Source organism: Corvus brachyrhynchos, unplaced genomic scaffold (assembly GCF_000691975.1).
Source record: "Corvus brachyrhynchos isolate BGI_N302 unplaced genomic scaffold, ASM69197v1 scaffold87, whole genome shotgun sequence".
NCBI lineage: Eukaryota > Metazoa > Chordata > Aves > Passeriformes > Corvidae > Corvus > Corvus brachyrhynchos.
This window is the reverse complement of record NW_008239767.1, coordinates 2,579,378-2,598,592: the sequence shown is the minus strand read 5'-3', so window position 1 is coordinate 2,598,592 and position 19,215 is coordinate 2,579,378. Positions and strand designations below refer to the sequence as shown.

Genomic DNA, 19,215 nt, shown 5'->3' with positions numbered 1-19,215 from the left:
CTTTCCCTGGCTTTGTTTGTCACTTTCCTCAGTCTCTCTCCAAAAGTCTAAACCTGCACACTCTACTCCATGATGTTCAAAGACCTTCTTAGGCTCTGCTGAATGCCTGACTGCCTTCTCTGTGTATCTCAGATGAAGGTGTCAGCCCTCACTCAGCTGATGAAATCTAGTGTCACGGTGAAACAGCATGATCCCAGAGAAGTGCTGTGTGGAAACACTGGGATCCCAGAGCAGGTCTGTCAGCAGGCAGTGTTTTCACATCCCTGCTGAGCAATCACCTCTCAACACCACAGAGGTTTTGTGGGTGGGAAGACCAGATGCATGATGTGACCAGGTCCCTGGTTTTGACTTTCAGGGATGTAGACCTGAATTTAAAATTCAGGATCTAAATTTAAAATTAAAATTAAATCTTAATCCATTCTGTAAGACTTCATGCACGAAAATATCTGAGTAATTAGAATTAACTTGGGGCCACAATATAGAGAAGAACTTACGGCTGAAGGAGTAGAAGGACTTCAGACTAATGCTGGACTTGTTCAAGTTAAAAAGCTGGAAAATGTAGAAACTCAGCTGACTGCAAAATAAGAAATCATTATGGCCTCACATGGGCAAAGGTCCTAAAGCCAGCTTGTTCAGCAGCAGCAAATGAATATATGAATTTAACCTACATAGAATAAGATAATCTTGTGTGAATGCTATCTGGTTACCTTAGATTAATATTACTTTTATTATTGGAAAATTTTCTCTCAGATATGTTCATGGAACATTGAACCTACCACATACAAATGCCTTGAGATCTTCTTTGAAGAATAGTCCCTGCTTTTAGATAAGCTGGGTCGGATTTCTTTCCTAACAGCCTGTCCAACCTATAAGTTTTGATAAAGAAAAAACGAGAAGCAGCCAAAGTAACACATGGATTTTGTCCCTTCTCTGTAGTCTACAGCAGTGCCATTTCTATACTGCAAAGAGTTGACTCACGGAAACCTTTCCTGTGGCGTACATGAATGGAGAAACTTTCTCCTGCCCACTTCAAAGTAATGAGATGTAGGATTCATGAAAAACAGAAGAGATTTCACTCAGTGCCATCTCCTGAATGGCTGGAGGTTAGTAGGTGCTCAAAACTTTGAAAAGACAAAATTACAGTATGACATACAGTTTGAAGATTGAGAGCCACATACTGTCTGCTCTATAGCAAACTGACAAGATCCACATAGGAAAACTATGAGAAAAGTAAAGAAGACATCTTTTTATGTAACTCAAACTTCTCATTTTCACAGCCATGGAGCAACTCAGAAGTGGGCTGCATGAGGATGTACTTGTTGGCTCATTACCATAGACCGTGGAGCTGCAAGTGCATCTATAGCCTCGAAAAAAGAAGCTTTGATCTCAGTGTTACTGCAGAAACCAGAGAGGTGAGAGATGCAAAGTGTCTTTCTGCCTCTTCTCTTCTTGTGTGTCCTGGTTCTGGCATGGTGAGAATTGTGTGTGGACATTGGTACAAACCTGAATGGTGCAAGTTGGAGTGACTCTGACAGTCAGGCTAATAGAATAACAAGGCATGGCAGTGTTTCTCTTTTGCATGGGGCCAGGGCGCAACCCATTCTAGTTATCCCTTCTTCATAATGTTTCCTGGCCAGGAGGAAGCCCTTGGGTAAGGAACTAAATACTCCAAAAGGCCTCTCTGTAAAAATGACGAAATGCAATTTGAATTCTAGAACCTTGGCCCGGAGTAACTTTTCATTAAACAGCCACAATGACTGTAATTATGGTTAGATAAAATTAATAAATAATATAAATGCTCTCTAGGATGTACAAAATTATTAATGGCTAAAGCATAAACTGGAACTAAATTTGGATGCTTTATTTGAGGATATAGTAAAAGACTAATAAATCCTGCAGGCAGATTAGTTGGAAAAAGCCAATAAAAATTATTTAACTAACCAGCCAGCCCACTTGCTATTTGGTTTGACAGATTCAATTTATTTTCTCCCTTTAAACTCATTTTTTCTCTCTTTATTGCAACAGTTTCTTGGGTTTTGGAAACAACTGAGATAGAGTGTAAAGCTGTGCTTGTATTTCTCCCAGGGTCTATTAGAGGTTGGGGAGAGTGAGCCCAGACTTTAAGGCTAGATATAATAAACTGAGCAGCTGAACAGTTTATGTGTGATCTAGAGGCAGAGAAGTTGAAGTGACAGAGGGCGCAAGCCCAGATCCATGTTCTCAAAACATCATATTTCAATGTTCTTACATTTGTCTTCCCATTCACACAATGAGAATATGGAGAGGGAGAGATTAAATAAATGTTTGTGAGTACAATCTGAGAGTGCCAAACACTAAATTATTTTAGTCCTCTAAGAAGCTATGGCATGGGTCACAGGAGAGACTATTTACAGTCTGTTGGCCAATTTCAACACTGTCACCAAATGATCACTCCTCACAGTTAAGGAGAAGGTCTTCTCTTCTGAATGTGAAATGCCATTTAAATGTGTCTGAGTTACCTTAACAGCCACCAAGGTCCCCACTGCTTCACGAACATGTCTCTTTTTTGAGAAACTCACCTCCTTTACAGCTGACATTTCACTTCTACCTACTCACCTTGTGAGGGAACAAATTTGCTGGCGAAAACCAAAGTTAATCTGCAGTGCTCTTAGTTTGTGGGACTGAAGGAGTTAAAGTTGCAGGTGAGTAGGAATAACTACCTGTCCTAGAAAAACCATGCATGCTTGTAAATCAAAGCAACCTCGGGGTGGGGGCAGCAGTTTGGAGCTGAGAATCACTGCAACTGACCCTGAGGTCAGCAGCTGCAGTGTTAGGCTGGGGTTTGGCTGGTCCACCAGCCTCAGAAACTGGCACCCAGCATCCACTCCTGGAGTGGAAAAAATGTCCAAGTCCTTCACAACTGCAAGTCTTCCCATAAATCAAGCCTTCAGCATCAGAATGCCAAGTGGGAAATTAGTGTTCCTGACAGAGTGGGTGAGACAGACTACTGAAATCATGATGATCCCTCTAAAATTAGTAACCAAGGATCTGTCTTTACCACTTTCAAATGGTTTTTAGAAGGGGCATGGTCGTGCACTTTGATAAAAAATTAAGGTGAAAACAATTACATTTTACTTTCTCTGTCTAAATTTACTGTTAATTAAGATGTCTGGCAAATTTAATTTCTGTGAGGCATGAAAGAACATGCATCAGATTTCTCTTTTCACTGGCCTAGGAGCAGCCTTCATACCAAGGTGATCTTCTTTGCTGCTCCTCAGAGGGGCTGATAAGAGTGTCCTGCAGCACCACCACTGCTCTGTCTGGAAAAGGCTGAGATGAGTGACTCTGTGAGATGTCACAAAAGGCAAGAGAAGCTTCAGGGGGCTTTATAATTGCTTTGGTTGTGGTCACTTTAATCTTTCTTGTATCTATGTGTGATTTGTGTAAGGAAGAAAGTGACAAAGATAATATGGGTATGGAGAAAGTGGGAACAGGGCATAGTTATCTCAGTTTCTTCCACTGTGTAAAATCAAAGATTATGATTACTGTATTGCAAAAGGGGTGAAGTTGAGATAACTTAGTACACAGTGAGTTAATAATATGAAAGAAGACTTTGAAATAATAGCAGATATGTTTGTAGAAGAAACTGTGTGGTGGAAAGGGCAGTGTCATATAATGCTGCATACATCCTACCATAATAGAAGGAGGGAGTCATTCTTCTGATTCACAGAACCAATTAAATATATTTTTTGCCCATGAAAAATAAACAAAAACAGCCTCTGGGGATGATATCTTTATGGTTATCAATAACCTCCAAGCAGGCTGGTGTCTGAAAGGACAGACCTTGCTCATTGCAGAGATACTTCAAGAAGTGGAGTCCATTGATGGAGGTGTGATGGGGAAAGGAGAGAGACACGGGCGTTAGACAAATCTCTGTGGTTACAGAAGGCACAAAATTGTATCCACTTAGCACCAGGGTGGCCCCAGTCACTGCTCTCTAATGGTATTTGCACATCAGGTATTATCAGCAAAACACTCCTCCAAGCATAGCTCTACCTGCTGCACCTCAGCCAGTTGTGACCATTCCTGTTTCCTACGAGTATCAAGATGTCTCTTCCACTTACTGTTAAAATTGCAAGTGGCTGAACCCCAGTTTGACTGTGCTTTCTTAAATGTGCCTATGTTTTGACAGCTTAGGCAGTACTGTGTCAATGCTCATAGGTGTGTCATACTCCCACTAACACCTCTCTACCACAATCCTGGTGTCCTGCTTGTATCACCTCTTATCATACAGTCCAGGAGTTCTCCAGACAGCTATGTTACTCCCACTGATGGTTGTTTGCCATGCAATAACCCAGTAATTTGATGAACAATCAGTTAAAAAGGCAGGACAGAAACCCAGTTCTGTGCAGGATATATGACAGCTGAGAATTACGCTACAGCAGTGAAATCCAGTGCTGTTTGCTCCACGTGAACTCTAAATTGCGGAGCAGTATTGTGTTAGGAGATTCAGCTCTCTGCAACTATACTATTTTGGGGGAGGGGAAAGTCCTATTGCATTTGACATTATAATGTACTCTGCCTTTAAGAATAAGAGAGATAAAAATGTACACGACACATAAATGCAAATATTTTAATGCCTTTCATGCCCACACCCATATCCAGCCAATTCTGTACATGGGTGCTGAACCAGAACTGGATCAGATCAGGATATGATGGTCTGTTCCTCACCCCAAAAAGTCCCTGGAAATTTTGGCTCCCTATATTTATGTAGGAAGATCCTGGCTGCAGCTTGGGGGTACAATAGACACAATATGGTTTTGTTGTTTTTAGAAATGTCTTTACAAGTAAATCCATAGTAGGGCTGTGCAATGTGTCAAGTACTACTGTGTGAAACCATGGGTTAAATTTTTAGTAGCTGCCTGGGTAATGGTGACCTTTTTGAACAGAAAAACACCCCTGGTGTCCAGCCACTTGTGGTCTGTATTTAAAAAAACTCCCCTTGCTCTAGCCTAAAGCACAAATATTAAAGAATAAAGAACACAAACTCCTGTTTATTTTATTAGAGCCACTGACATAGTGAAGACCTTGAGACTGTTAATGATGTAAAATTAGATACTAGAGAAATTAGATGGAACCAATTAAAAATAGTATAGGTGAGATGAAGCTCAAGGATTTTGGGTCCAAGCCACTGACCAGTTGGACTCTTCCCTACCATGTGTCATCTCTGACTACTGCAACAATATAATACTGGCTGTCCACGTAAATTGGACTAAAAAAGGGCCAAACTCTATGTCAAGTAAATCTATGCAGCTGAGCAAGCATGAAGTCCAGCTTGTTGAAGAGAATTGGATTAGAAAGAGATTCTGGAGCAGCAGATTTTGGAGAGCCTATGCTGGAAAGAAGCATCTGGGGTGCCAGCTGTGGCTGGGTCATGGAGAGGCCAGAGACATAGATCCCAGAATGAAAAATCCATGCCCAGAAGCCCTAGTATGTATTGCTGCACTGAGAAAAAGTGAAATACTCAGTGAAGGAAGAAACTCAAACATGAAGATGAAACAGCTGTGCACAGCAATCTGGTATGGACAATATTAAACAACAGACTGGGGAGGAAGGGTAATCCTGTGTTTTGGAAGAGGTGGCCTCAGTCTGCTGTTGTTGCAGCAAACTTTGTGACCATTTGGGCTTTCATACCATCAGAAGAGCTTCTGACCAAATTGGAGCTTATAAAAACTTCCCTGTTAATTGCATAGCCTTTCTCTAATGACAGCTACTTTTGATCTATTAATTAACCCAATCTTACTCTAACAAGACACTGCTATTATGGAATCATAGAATTGTTAAGGGTGGAAAAGACCTCTATGTTTATCAAGTCCAACTGCCTGCCAACCCAGCAGCACCACCACATTCACCATTAAGCCATGCCCTCAAGTGCCATATCCACCCTTTTTTTGAATGCTTCCAGGCATGATGACCCCACCACTACGCTGGGAAGTCTGTTCCAATGCTTTTCAACCCTTTCCATGAAAAATTTTTCCCTAATATCCAGTCTAAACCTCCTCCAGTGAAATTTGAGACCACTTCTTCAGGTTCTGTCACCTGGGAGAAGGTACCACACGCTGTTGATTCTGTAAGAAATTCTTCTAATACCTTATATCTCAGAGAAATACAGGTGGAAAATATCTCTATGGTTACTGTTATTACATTTTTAATCCTAGCAGAGTTTTCACTCTGTGTTATGTCAGCTACTCTGAGCTGTCACCATGGACTGATGTGAGACATAGGTCACCCTGAGAGTTTAGTGAGTAGGGACACTCTCTGTGAACACTGATGTGTGTTTTAGCTGAGAGCACTGCTCTGGCAGACCTGTGCCATTTCTGTCACCCAGGCAAGGCAGTGGAGGTGTCCTCTGTCTGTGCATGGCATTGTATCCTAACAGCTGTGTTGGCTTTTCCACGGCATTCAATAAAGACTGAAAGTGTTCCCAGTGCGAATTTTCCCAGTCAAGCTCTGAATGGTCTCCCCAGCTATGTGCTCTCTAGTTGTTGGCTTGGGTGGTCAGTGTCAATCCAAGCATGGACAAAGAAATTCACATCAGCCCAACTGGATAGTGGTCAGCATTCCCTATTGTGCTTGTGTGGCTTGGGAAACAGCTTCAGGTAAGTTAAGTGGATGCTCCATAGCTTTTGTCCTTCTATTTTGCTTCCATCCTTGAGAACAGAGAAAAGGACTAGAGACAGTGAGATGGTACAAAGGAAAAATTAAGCAAAAGAAATTTTGTTTTGACTCTCTTGACCGACTTTGCTGTACTCTGCAAGAGGAAAAATGCATTTTGCTACAAATTTTGGATTCTGGATTGGAGAATATTTTCAATATTTTTTTCAATAAGAGGAAAAGAGGAAGGTCATTTCTCCACATGTTTTCAATCAACTCATTTCCTGTCCTTAAAAATCATGAAATGAGAGAGGTGACCTGAAGATTAACAGGATTAAGTCAGGCAAAATCAACTTGGGCTCTGGTGTGGGCTTCTGCATGAGGTGATTGTAACAGTTTTTTCAGAATTATCTGCCTGTTAAATGCAGAATCATTTATAAAAGTGAAAAAAGTCTCACTGAATATTGTTCTGTCAAAAGAAAAATCCTCCTACATCATTCATTGAAGATTTATTTATACGCAGTTGCTTTTCTGACAATGAAGGAACCAGATGGAGATATGAAATAGCTCAAATAGAGCTGCTTTCAAAGTTACAGATGATCTGTGGACCAGCCGCCTTCATAATACTTTCTTTGGATGCTCATAACTCTGACTGGATGCTGCTTTGAACAAATTAATGTTTGTCCCACATCTAACCCTTATTCCCTAGCAAAAAAAAAAAAAAAAATCCAGTCAGGAAATGGTAATAGAAGTAGTTACAGGGTTACTGCTGTCGCTCAGCTCTTCATAGGGTCAAGTTCAAAGAATTTGTTTGCCTAATTTAAAGAAAATTGTATTTAAACCTATGAAAAACTCTCAAGAAGAGCAAGTTAGAATACAGTCACTTGAACAATCAGATTCAAAAGATCAGTATTCCTAAGAGCTGAAATCAGCAAATGCTATAGAAACCTTAATGCTTCATCATCCAACACATTAAAAAAAAAATGATAATATTAATGGAGGCTTCATCACTTACCATGTTTCATTAGTCAAAACACTAATTTTTCTTGTGTCCAGAACAATAATTACTTTAGCACTGTTTCCATTTCTCATGCTAACAGTACAGAGCCAAATAACCTAGCTAGCTGCTGCTGCTGCTGCACTATCCCAGAGCCATTGGCTATAACAGCCCAGGTGGAGCTCATTGAAGGGAACCACTAATTAAGCTGCCTGGTAAGTGCTAATTGAACTTCAGTTTTGCTGCCTCAGCTTTTTGCTTGTAGGCGTGTGAATGTGAAAGTTTCATTTTCATCCTGGATTGCTCAGGTAATGAATAGCATGTGAATGAATAGCAGTGGTATTAAAACACCTCATTATTTCATTTACATGAATTGTGAGTATCTCCTTCCCTGGAGATATTCTAAAGCTGTTCGGACAGAATGACAAGTAGCATGCTCTAGGGGATCCTGCTTGAGCAGGGAGGTTGGACTAGATGACCTCCAGTGATCCCTTCTAACCTTACCCATTCTGTGATTCTGGGAAAGGGGATTTCTTTCAGCTTCCAGTAATTTAATTTTTTTTTTAGAGTATATTTTTGTGTTAAAGATACTGGCAGACTTTTCCCACTTTTGGAACCATCATCATTTTTAGAGCATATGCATAAAAAGTTTACATTGTATTTGGCAACTTTTCATTTCCCAGTGCCTTTGTCCACATACCTATTTTAAGCCAGGTCAATAGGGAGCAGGTTTTAGAATGAGTCTGGAGCAAGACGAATATGTGTCTTAGGCTGTTGCAGTGGGGATTCTTGCAACACGTGTATCAGACAGCAAGGCCCGTGGAAAAGAATATATGGACCAATTCTTGGTAGATATTTTCAGAGATGTTTATTTTTCCAGCCACCTGGTCGACGACTTGGCCAAGAACTGAACAAACACAGGACCAGAGGGTCCTTCCCGGGCAGGGGAACACGAAACAACCAATGGGGAACGAGGCTGACCAGGGAGTAGGGAAACCCCATAGGCCCTTCCTCTAGCCCGGGGCCCCTCTCCCAGGACCACATGGCAGAGGGGAGGAACCCCAACATGAGGCATCACAGTGCATCACCTAACTTACTTTGCTACTGGTCCTTGTAGCAAAAGATGAGCAGTTACCTAAAACTGCAATTCAGGGAATTCAAGAGGGATGAGAACAAACCCTCAGGCTTAGCTGATTGCCTGTTTTTGGAAAATGAACACAGGATCCGTGCTGCTTTGAAGAGTCTGTCCACACTGAAAGGTAATTTAACTGGCTTTTGGAGAAGTTAACAGTAGGGTGAGTAAACATGAGAACATTTTGTATGTGAGATCTCAGTGTATAATTCATGATGGGTTTTGATACTGCACACTTCTAGAGTGCAGTGGGAAAACATGTACCTATGATAGAAATGGCATGCTGAGAAATAAGGAGGTATTCTGGTCAGCAGTATGATTCGAAAGTGATTCCTTCACTCCAGGTGGGAGTTTTTTGTGAGAGAAGAAATAAATCCTAATCAACAGCTCACTGAAATAAATGATGTCAGTCTCTGTGAAACAAACAGTCTATTATGGAAAGATGGATTTAAACTATGAAAATTATTTCTTTGATTTATTCCTTTTTTTCTTTTCCTTTTTTTTTTTTCCCTCCCTCAGAAACCTTATACATTCTTCAGGTTGCAAGGCACTGATTATTCTGGGAAAAGAATATTTTCCTTGGGTCTGGATCACACTGTGCTCATCAAGACCATTAGTTTGTACTAATTAGTTTGCCAGTGGATGCAACTGGCATCCTTTCTCTGTTCTCCCTCTCCAAATCCCTGAAACAGGATTCCTCTTCTCTGCTGTTGTTTTGTTCCTGGGGAATTGTTTTGTGCTGAGCTTCATTCTGGCAAGAGATAAAACCTCCTCCTCATCCCGAACCCGAACTGCTACCCAGGGTGGCCAAGGGATCCTCACCCCTGGAAGCCAGACCCTCTTGCAAAACGCATATGGATTTTTGTAGAAGCAAGTGGCACAGAGCTATCCTAAAATCAGTCCCTTGTGACATGTTTTTGAAAAATCCTTCTCTATGTATCCTAAAAAGTTTTCTGTGTGCTACACAAAATGTAGACACCCCATCAAAAATGCTGCACTGCAAATGAGGATATTTTTCACATTACATTTTGTATATTTAAGTCATCTAAGAAATTTCTATGTTTTCTAAAACAAACAACACTGTCTTTATAACTTAACAGGATCTAGATATTTTTTTCCTTTCAGTATTGCCATGGCCACTTGTTTTTTGCAGTTTTTTTTATTAACCTCAGTGGGAAATTGGTCTTAAGATATATTTTCTTCCTTCGTGAAAGCAGCAGTAACAAGGGCAAAAACAGAGCTCGTTCTCATAACTGGAAGTCTGGCTGTTTCACTTCCAGTAATATTTCTTTTGCAGAAAATCTTATGCATAAAAATATCTTTTCCCAAGGTTAGCATTCCGACAGTAATTTGAGCAGATAGGTGCTGTTCGCAATTAGTGCCGCATTCCATATTGACTGCTGTGCCGGTGGAATCTTGTGACACCAACTACATTAGTTATGAATCTCTTTCCATGTATAGGCAATCGAGGGGATGTATAACGTCGAGAGAAAAGTGCCTCCTGAGGACTTTGGAATGTTACTGTTGAACTACAAGTATAAAGTGATGAAATAGCTAAAATCCTCACAGGACATCACCCTGACGCGTTAGGCAAACAGGAAAGTAGGCTGCTTGTGATGCAGGCAGACAAGACAGAAAGGGGGGAGGAAGAAAAAGCATTCATTTGGAAATTTCCAGCTTCAACCTTCTCTTAGCTGCATTTATGTTTTAAATATACCCCCAGTCATGCTACCTAGGAAAATGTTCATGGCTGAGTGTGCTGCAGTAACAAACAGTTGATCTTTTCAGAATCTTAAGAGGAATATTTGATACTGAAAGGAATATTTGAATATTGTAATTAAAAGCAGTTCCTTTTCTCTTTTACCATTCATGAGTATTCAGCCTTTCCTCTAAGGGACCAGTTCAGTAAAAGGTGTGGATAACTTGTGCACTGCATTGCAGAAGCTTCCAATAGAAAGGGCTTGAGGTTTCTTTCATCATTTTCTCATCAGACACACACAATGAATTCAATCTGCAGTTTTGCATTAAACAAAGGCGGAACAAGGTGTTTCCTTTATATTCACAGTCTTTCAAAGGATAGTGTCAGAATGGAGAGGGCACTGTCAGAAACACTGTGATTTCTGCCTGGCTATTCCTCTTACTCAGATATGACCCCCTGAGTGCTTTTGTAAGGGGCAGCCTCCATTCCCTCTTCTCTGCTCTCCTGCCTCCAACACTGTGTGGGCTTCCCACTACTAGCAACTGAAGTATGCACAAGGGTGGGACAAACCAGGTGCAAAAGTACTACTGATAGCATGACTTCAGGGAAGCAAAGCAAGCACTGTAATCACTGCACATGTTCATACCCCTTTGGCACTAAGGTGTTTTATCATTCCATCTCAGTGGAAACATAAGGAGGCAATTGCCTGAGCCACCACAAAGTTATCAGCAGGGAGCCAGCATTTCCCATGACAACTGCTTGTCTCCTGTGTTTCTATTAGGGAGGGATTTTTGGTGATACTCAACCTGAAAACCGATCTGCTTTAATAAAATGGAAACCATGAGGTGAGGAGGGGAAAAGGGAGGCAAAGAACTATTCCACATTTTCTTGCAATGGTGGGAGGAGAGACGAGCTTGTGGTGAGTAAGTGGCTTCTTCAGGAGAAAAGTTTTGCATGCTAGAGATAAACTCTGTTTTGTGTCCAGCCTCTTTTATGTGCTTGCATACATTTACAGGATTTTTTACGCTTGCACTCAGCTGCCTTCCTACAGTTGTGTTAAGGCACATGCCACTTAGGCCAGGAGCTGTGCTTTACATCCCCTTGTCTGTGGTTCAGCATAAAGCTGTCATACTGTGTCATGTTCTCTTTCTGCTGTAAGCATATACATCTCTTCCCTTTGCAGAAGGTCTGCCTAATTTTAGTGAGAAAATTGCCCCTGTCAATAGCAGACTTGCTGCACAGTAAGTGCAGCCAGCCTGGATTACCCAGTCTGTAACAACTTAATTATCTCAGCCAGGCAGAAGATCACCTTTACGGAGATGCTTTGGGTAAGCTGGGCAAGTACAGTAGGAGAGGTGCTTGCTCTGAAATTAGAAATAACTTTATGAGCAAATCAGAGTGCATAGTAGACACTGTGTTGGGGAGAATTTGATGTCAATATATCTGATCAGCAGGATGGTAGTAGATCAGTATATGGTCCCACTGAGAACGGGGCCTCTCTCTTTTTCAGAGTATAAATTATGAGAAATACGTCCTCTCCAAAGAGCTCCTAAGAGGATGTCTGAATACTGCAGATCAGCTTTAATGGCAAAAAAGAATGGAAGGGTTTTATGTAAGGCCAGTGAGAGCTCCAGGGAGTGCTCCCTGCTTTTCTGACTCTCTGACCATCACTATTTGAGCAACTTCTATGCCAGTAAATAGAACACACCCCACAGAGAATGGCAGTGATGAGGCTTTCAGTGCAGCAACTGGCATTGCTCTCCAAGTGTCAGGTGGGTTTTACTTGGATCACCTTCTGGGCAATGTTGTCTGTGAAGGCTAATGCAAGAAGGAGAACTGTGAACTAGTTTTGTGCATAAATGTCTCATACAGATGTGTGTGTGTATGACCATAGACAAGTGTATGTATGCATCGTGTTCAAAAACCAGATGAAAAAGCCTGTTTGGAGGATGTAGGTGTGCCATTATGAAACATCTTTGTTCTACTACTGTAACATTAATGAAAGAGCCAGCAGATCTAACTGTTCTCTGCAAAGAGCCCCTACAGCTAACACTGGATCACCATTTAGACCACTTCACAAGTGATAGTTCGAGTGATCACTCATAATCACTTGAATTTTTCACTTTGAGAAAAAAATTTCAAAAGATTGTGAGTGTTGAAAACACTGTAGGATTGGCAAATTAACTAGGATCTACTTCGGAACAATTATTTTTTAATAGCACGATCTTTACAACAGTGGAAAATTTGTTCCTTGTTTGATTTATTAAAAATGAGGATTTAAGAACTATTTTTCAAATAGAAAAAGATTAGTGCATTTTTACCACCATCTGTTGATCACATGTTTTGGGAACCAGCATTTCTTTTTCCATCCACAAATACCTGAAGGTTTTTACCCCATTCAATTAATTATTTACATTTTATAAAGTAGAAAAAAATATGAATCTGCTGGGACCTACTACAATCTTTCAAAAGCAGAAGTTAGAAACACAAAAGTTGCCAACCTATGAAACCCGAGTTCCATAGATACTGTATTTGGTAGAAAATAACTGAGGAATGAGGATATTTACTGCAGAAATATGAGAACTGAGTGAAGTGTGAAAACATTGAGTCCATCACATGAAGTCTCCAGGAGTGCAACTGAAGCTTGGGTGACCAGAGCTTTCCAGGGTTTTGCACCTGCACCTGCAGATTATGGAGATACATCCACAGATCTCACAAAAAGGACTGAACAAGTTTTGAGATGGGAAATCTAGATGGAGCATTTCCTCTTCATAAAAAGAATACTGTGTTCAAAACAGATTCCTAGGTACTGTGCAAAAACATGTGGAAACCATATTCTATAAGAAAACTGGCAGGGTCCAGAAGGTCATCCAAGAGTGGAGGAGGAGAAAGGGCTCTAATGGAGAGACAAATTAAGTCAAAGTACTGTGTTGGGCTTGGGTTTCTGAGTCTCTTTGAACAAGGAGGAATGAATGAGAGAATATTGATGGAAGGGCAGGATGCACAGGGTAACAAGGGACACATCAGGGTCCCTTTAATATGGAATTGTGTTAGAAAAGTTGTGGCCAGCAAGACTCAGGCAGTCATGAGTCCCTTGCACTCAGCACTGGTGAGGCCACACTATAGATCCTGTGTTCAGTTTTGGGCCCCTCACTACCAGATAGAGTTTGAGGTGCTGGAGCAAGTCCAGAGAAGGGCAACAAAGCTGGTGAAGGGTTTGGAGCAGAAGTCTCATGACAAAAGGCTGATGTGAGCCTTGTTTAGGCTGGAGAAAAGGAGGCCCAGGGGAGACCTTACTGTTTTCTGTAACTCCCTGAAAGAGGTTGTAGCCAGGTGGGAGTTGATAGTTTTTACCAAGTAACATAATGGCACTGCATTTAATGGTGCTGGCAGCCCACATGCCAAATAAGATTATAGCTACCTGTTCTGCAAGAGGACAGGATTAACTATCCTGAAAGTGCCTCAAGAGCCAGAGAAAGAGCCTGTAGAGCTGGAAAGACTAACACTAATAAAAAGGTGTATTAACAATGAGAGAGAAGTAGGTGACTTTTTTCCTAGTCCAGAAACCACACAGTGCTCAGGTGAAAATTGCTCTTCGCAGTTAAATAGCTTTTAGCTTTTGTTTTACATGTCCTTTGTGTCTATTTTTGCTACAGAGAACATTGCTCAAACAATACAGCAAATGAAGGACATGCCTTTGGATCCTTGGGGAATGACTGAGGTTCCTGAACATGCGTGCCTAGCATTACTTGAGATGCCCTTGCTTTTCTGTCTGACTTCCAGTGGCTGATGCAGAAGGACAGTTGCTTTTCCAGAGGTCTGGTGTCAGACCTGACAGCCTAGCAAGGAGGACTCAGGTACACTAAAGCACATGAAATGTCATTAGAGGGGCATGTTTAGGCACACTAGTCACTCCTTACCAGTAATATCTCTGTTTCGGAGTTATTACTGAAACACTTCACTCTGTGTTAGCAAGAATAATGACGCCTTCTTTCTGTTCCACAGCATGAACAACTATCAGCACCAGGCAGCAACCACTGCCTCCTCACTCCTGCTGCTGGTCTCTGGTGGCAATGCCAGACTGCCAGTGGATGTCAGAGCAGGGTACCCGGCCTCTAGGGTTGCATGATGAGGGGATGTTTCGGTTATGCTGTGTGTTTCCTTTCCTACGCAATACTTGTACCCAAGTTTTATTAAATTATTTGACCTATATGGATTTGTGTTAGACTCTGAATTCCACAGCCTCCCCTGAAAATCCTGAAGGCAGTGAAACCCTCTCCAGATTCACAATCCCCCGGAGAGGACATACAGGGCAGTGCAGAAAGGTGATCATGAGGAATACCCCTGAGATTTTTCTGCTTCCCACAGGAAAGCCCAGCAGACGCCAATGGATTTGGACTGGCATTTTAAATCATGTTGCTTTCACCATTTTTTAAAGTGTTGTCAGAGATGAAGCCACATAAGCAGGTGTGAGGACCCCCAGCTCCCAGAACAAAGGGTGCTGGAAGGCAGAGGTGGGTGAAAGGCAGCAGTGCTGTGCTGGCTGCAGAACCTGCAAGGAGCAACCAGGGGCATTAAGGGGCCTGTTTCCTTTTCAGGAAAATTATTAATGACTACGAGATGAAAAAGTGATTCAATACCAAAAACTTGCTGTGCAGCAGCTGTTGTTTGGAGATGGACTCAACTAAAAAGAGCAACACAAAATGTACAGTGGATTTACCTCACTTGATCCAACGCCTGAGCCAAGATGCATTGCTTTGCTCTTTGTATTGCTATTGCTGTTTCCAATTGTTATTCTATGTAGTTTCCCTCAACTTGAGAACTATTGTTTTCACTTGAACATAACTAAACCAATCCAGAAAATGGGACTGAAACCCCAGAGCAACAGCACACATAACTTCAGAGGTGAAATTATTTAACCCAGCTTGAAATACTACACACAAGCCTCTTTTTATATAAGGGTGATCAGAAAATGTAAATTGCATTGGTTGTCCTGCATACCTGAAATTTCTGCCTGATTTTCATCTCCAGTGTCTGGCTAAGAAAGTTCACTTTGGCTTGCAGGGCACAGGAAGTCTCACTGTATCAGGGAAATAACTGTAAAAAGGTAAAAATTGGGTGGGAGGCAGGATCTGGACTCTGCCACAATTCCACATATGCCAGGGGAACCTGTCTTGGAAACATGGAAAGGAACACTGATTCGGAGATATTTTCTGGACTTGATCTCTGAATCCAAACAATAGGAGATATTAGTCTGTAAAATTTCTTTTTCTGGAGTTCATGGCTAGTGGCTAAAGAGTAGTTGTGGTCACCACTTGCCTGCAGATTGAGAACTGGTGCTGGGACAATTTCTAAGCGTTATGAGTATGAGCTGAGTGGTTTTCATTTTCTGATTTTCTGACACTTCCAGAAAAAATCTTTAAATTCCCATTGCTTATTTCTTCTTCTTCTTCTTCTTACGGTTACAGCCTGACATTTTCAATTCTCCCTTTTAAGAGTTACATTATTTAAGTGTCTTACATAACTCCTGTTGTCACCGTAGAGGGAAGATTTTTATTAGGGATATTGGTTTTGATTTGTTTCTTCTGTTTGGTTATGGAACTCAAAATAGCCTTAATGCATGAAAACTCACAAATGGAACAAAGGAAGGGAGGGGGTAGTGGTATCCTAGGCCCATTTTTTCTCCTTCCAGTGGTAGCTGAGAGTCCCTGTGGAATTTGTAATCTCTACATAAGTTTATTAATTTTGCACACAAACCCTCTTTATGGCTTACTTGTTAAAAAAAAAAAAAGTTTGCAAAGTTTTTCTTTATAAAAGTTATTAACAGTTCTATATGCTAGCAAGGGTCTGCATTTTCTCTAGAATAACTTTTAATTAGCCACCTGGCATAATTCAGTAAATGTTTTATTTTTCTTTTTAAGATAAAAGAACAACTGTCAGGAAAAAAAGAAGAGTTTTAAACATAGGAAACAGAAGAAAATCCTTTTCCTAACCTCCTCCATACAATATTCATATTTTACATTATGGAATAATCATGGGAGAGAGCTGGAAGATCTCCTTGAATAGTCCTCCCACCATATGGAAGCTGGTGGAAGCAAATCTACAGAGGAGTTTTTAATGTTTTTTCTTCTTGGTTTCACAGATACTTTTAGAGCATTCACAGCTGCTGTGTAATAAACTTTATTTTTTTGTGGCTTTAAGAGTAAAAAATTCAAGTGCTAAAAGTATCACCCTGACCTTGACACCTGACTTCTTGCAGCCAGATTCCTAGTTTATGCTCCGTGCTCAGGAGCATGTTGTTGTTCCAGTTTCTGCTGATGAGCTCGATCCTCCTCTCTGCCATTTCTTGGTGATCTCATTACAAGTTATCACAATTGTACTCTGAACCTTTTTCCTTCCTACCTCCTCCACTGTAGATGTCAGCCAACTTCACTATGTGCAAGGTCTTGCTTATTGACAAATCACTGCCAAATACCACTGGAAAAACCTTTCATGATGGATTTAAAGATCTCGCCACATTCCCATGTAAGTACCAGTCATTCAGATCCTGCTTTGCTCATTAGTCTAAGAGTTTTGAAACAGAAATAGAAGTAGGCTTCATTTCTACTGTTGCCTCTGCTCCCCCCTGCCCTTTTGGATCCCTGAATCACCTTTGTAAAACTTGAAAGTAGGTCTGCAGTCCCATGTGGCAGGCTAAGTCAACACTGTCACTGCTGCTTGCAGTGACCAGAAAAACAAAACAAGTGGGTCGTCCGCCTCTGCGGACTTTTAGCTCGCCTGTCTGAGGGCATCACAAAACTGGTTCATGGCCAGGAGAGGCCCTGCCCTCACTCAGGCCCTCCTGTTTGTCTGTAGCAATGGGAAACTTTCCATACCAACCTGGGTTTTTCTAGAACACATAGAAAGCTCCTGATGGCACTGGATTTTATGCAAAGGTTTCTAGTAATTTCTGTTCCTTTGTGCTGGGACCATCAGAGTGAATGGTGGCAGGAATGAACAGCCCTGGGAATAAGGCACAGTAGCTAGCTCAGGACCTGTTTGGGGACTTTGCTGCAGCAGAGATTAAAACACAATGGTAAGGGAAAGCTATGTGTAAACCTTGCCTGCTCAGCTGCTGGGGAGAGCAAAATCCTTTGATTCCCAAGCTGGTAATGGGGTGGATTGGGAGAATGAGCCCTTTGTGCAGCTGTGCCATGTCAAACAGCTCCTTTGCTGCTCTGGCTGTGTCACATCAATGGAAGAAGCAGGGCTTCAGTGCCTGGGGCCTGGCTGCTGGTTTGCAGCAGGAGAAAATGGCAGTCCCAGTCTCCACGGCTCTCCCTGCTCCTCCTGTGATGGAATGGTTGCTGTCAGCACATCACAGACAAACAATTGCTGCACCTGGGGCTGATGCACCATCATCAGTGATGAGGTGGTGTCTGTAGGAGAGTACAAGGACATGTTCTGCTGACCACCCAGAGTCACCTTTCTGCTCCTGCCCACTATGTGCAACCCCACTTGTAAAGCATCCTGGGTGTTCATATGGTTTCTTCAGATACAGACAATCAGCCTGTCAAATTTTCTCCAGAGCTAACATCACACATGCCAACTAATTCAAACATTCTCTATCCCAGTTTTATCACTCATAACTACTGTGCTTTAACTACTCCATATTAAGAGAAGGATAATTTTGGTTATATTATGAAAAAATGCATTTAATTAATGAAATTTGTAGTGAACTTGGTTTAAAAGGACTTAACTCAGAAATTGGTTCATTCAAACACACAACAAAATGTATATTAAAATCCTTTAAGAGCTAAATAAGATGATGTCCAGCCCTAGCACCGCATAATGCTGCAGAGCATTGTCACAAGGGAGGATTGGCACACCTGCAGGAAGGCAAAGCTGGGGGGGCTGTTTCACTGTACACAAGGAAGAGACAACTTGCCCAGAGCGCCTGTTCTGTATCTGCTATTCATTTTAACATGAGAAAAAAAATGTTGTTTCTCTAAAAGCCTTTCTGAGAGGTGTTTGCCCAGGGTGAGCCATAAAACAAGTTAGTGAGCCTCCCATCACAGCTAAGGTACTGAAACAACTAAGGAATGCTGTTACTTTTTAAAAAATGTCTTTAATTTTGGCAAAATGTCTCCTTTTAAATTTTTTTGAAATTTTTTGTAGCCTTGTATCACTATTGTACTCTCCTGTGTCCTTATAGGAATGTACTGTCTTATCTTTACATCCTACTTTTAACCATTCAGCCACCAGCCAGGTTGGTCTGAGACCACCTGGAGTTCCTCTTGGCTGAGATTCAATACAGAAATCACCTAAGTTCATCTTGCATCTCTGAGTCTGCTGGGCTGTGAGGAAACTGCAGGGGGCAGAGGGCTTGAAGAGTTCAGAGGGAGATGAGCAGAAAGGGTTGCTTGGGTCAGGCTGCCTGTGGCTGTCCTAGGGTCAGGCCCTTGTTATATGGTAACAAGACCAACCTTTTCCACCCTGGAGATTGAGTAGAAGCACATTCACACACAGGTCTCCTCAGGCCCCAAATGACAGCTAGTTACTGGCCTTGCAAGAGTTCTTCAGGATGGATACAGGTTCCTGAGCAGTTTTATGTTGGCTTTTCTTTTCAGCTCTGCTGGCTGACACCTGGGTTATTATTTTTTTTCATTTGCAAAATCACATCAGTTCTTGAGTAGCCTTTCACTCGTCTAGGGGTTGTAGGCAGAAGATCTTTAAAACATCTGATGCAGTGCTAGAAATGGGAGAGCAGCTTTG

The 19,215-nt window shown here is 41.6% G+C and overlaps 1 protein-coding gene across 1 annotated transcript in view; it reads left to right on the top strand.

The window, feature by feature from the left end:
• UBE3D (ubiquitin protein ligase E3D) overlaps positions 1–6,492 on the top strand; it is a 165,072-nt gene extending 158,580 nt beyond the window's left edge. Inside the window, exons 8-9 of the transcript XR_001864804.1 lie at positions 937–1,103; positions 1,278–6,492. The gene's annotated coding sequence lies outside the window, so the exon portion shown is untranslated. The remainder of the gene's footprint in view (positions 1–936; positions 1,104–1,277) is intronic.
• Positions 6,493–19,215: the final 12,723 nt, after the last annotated feature.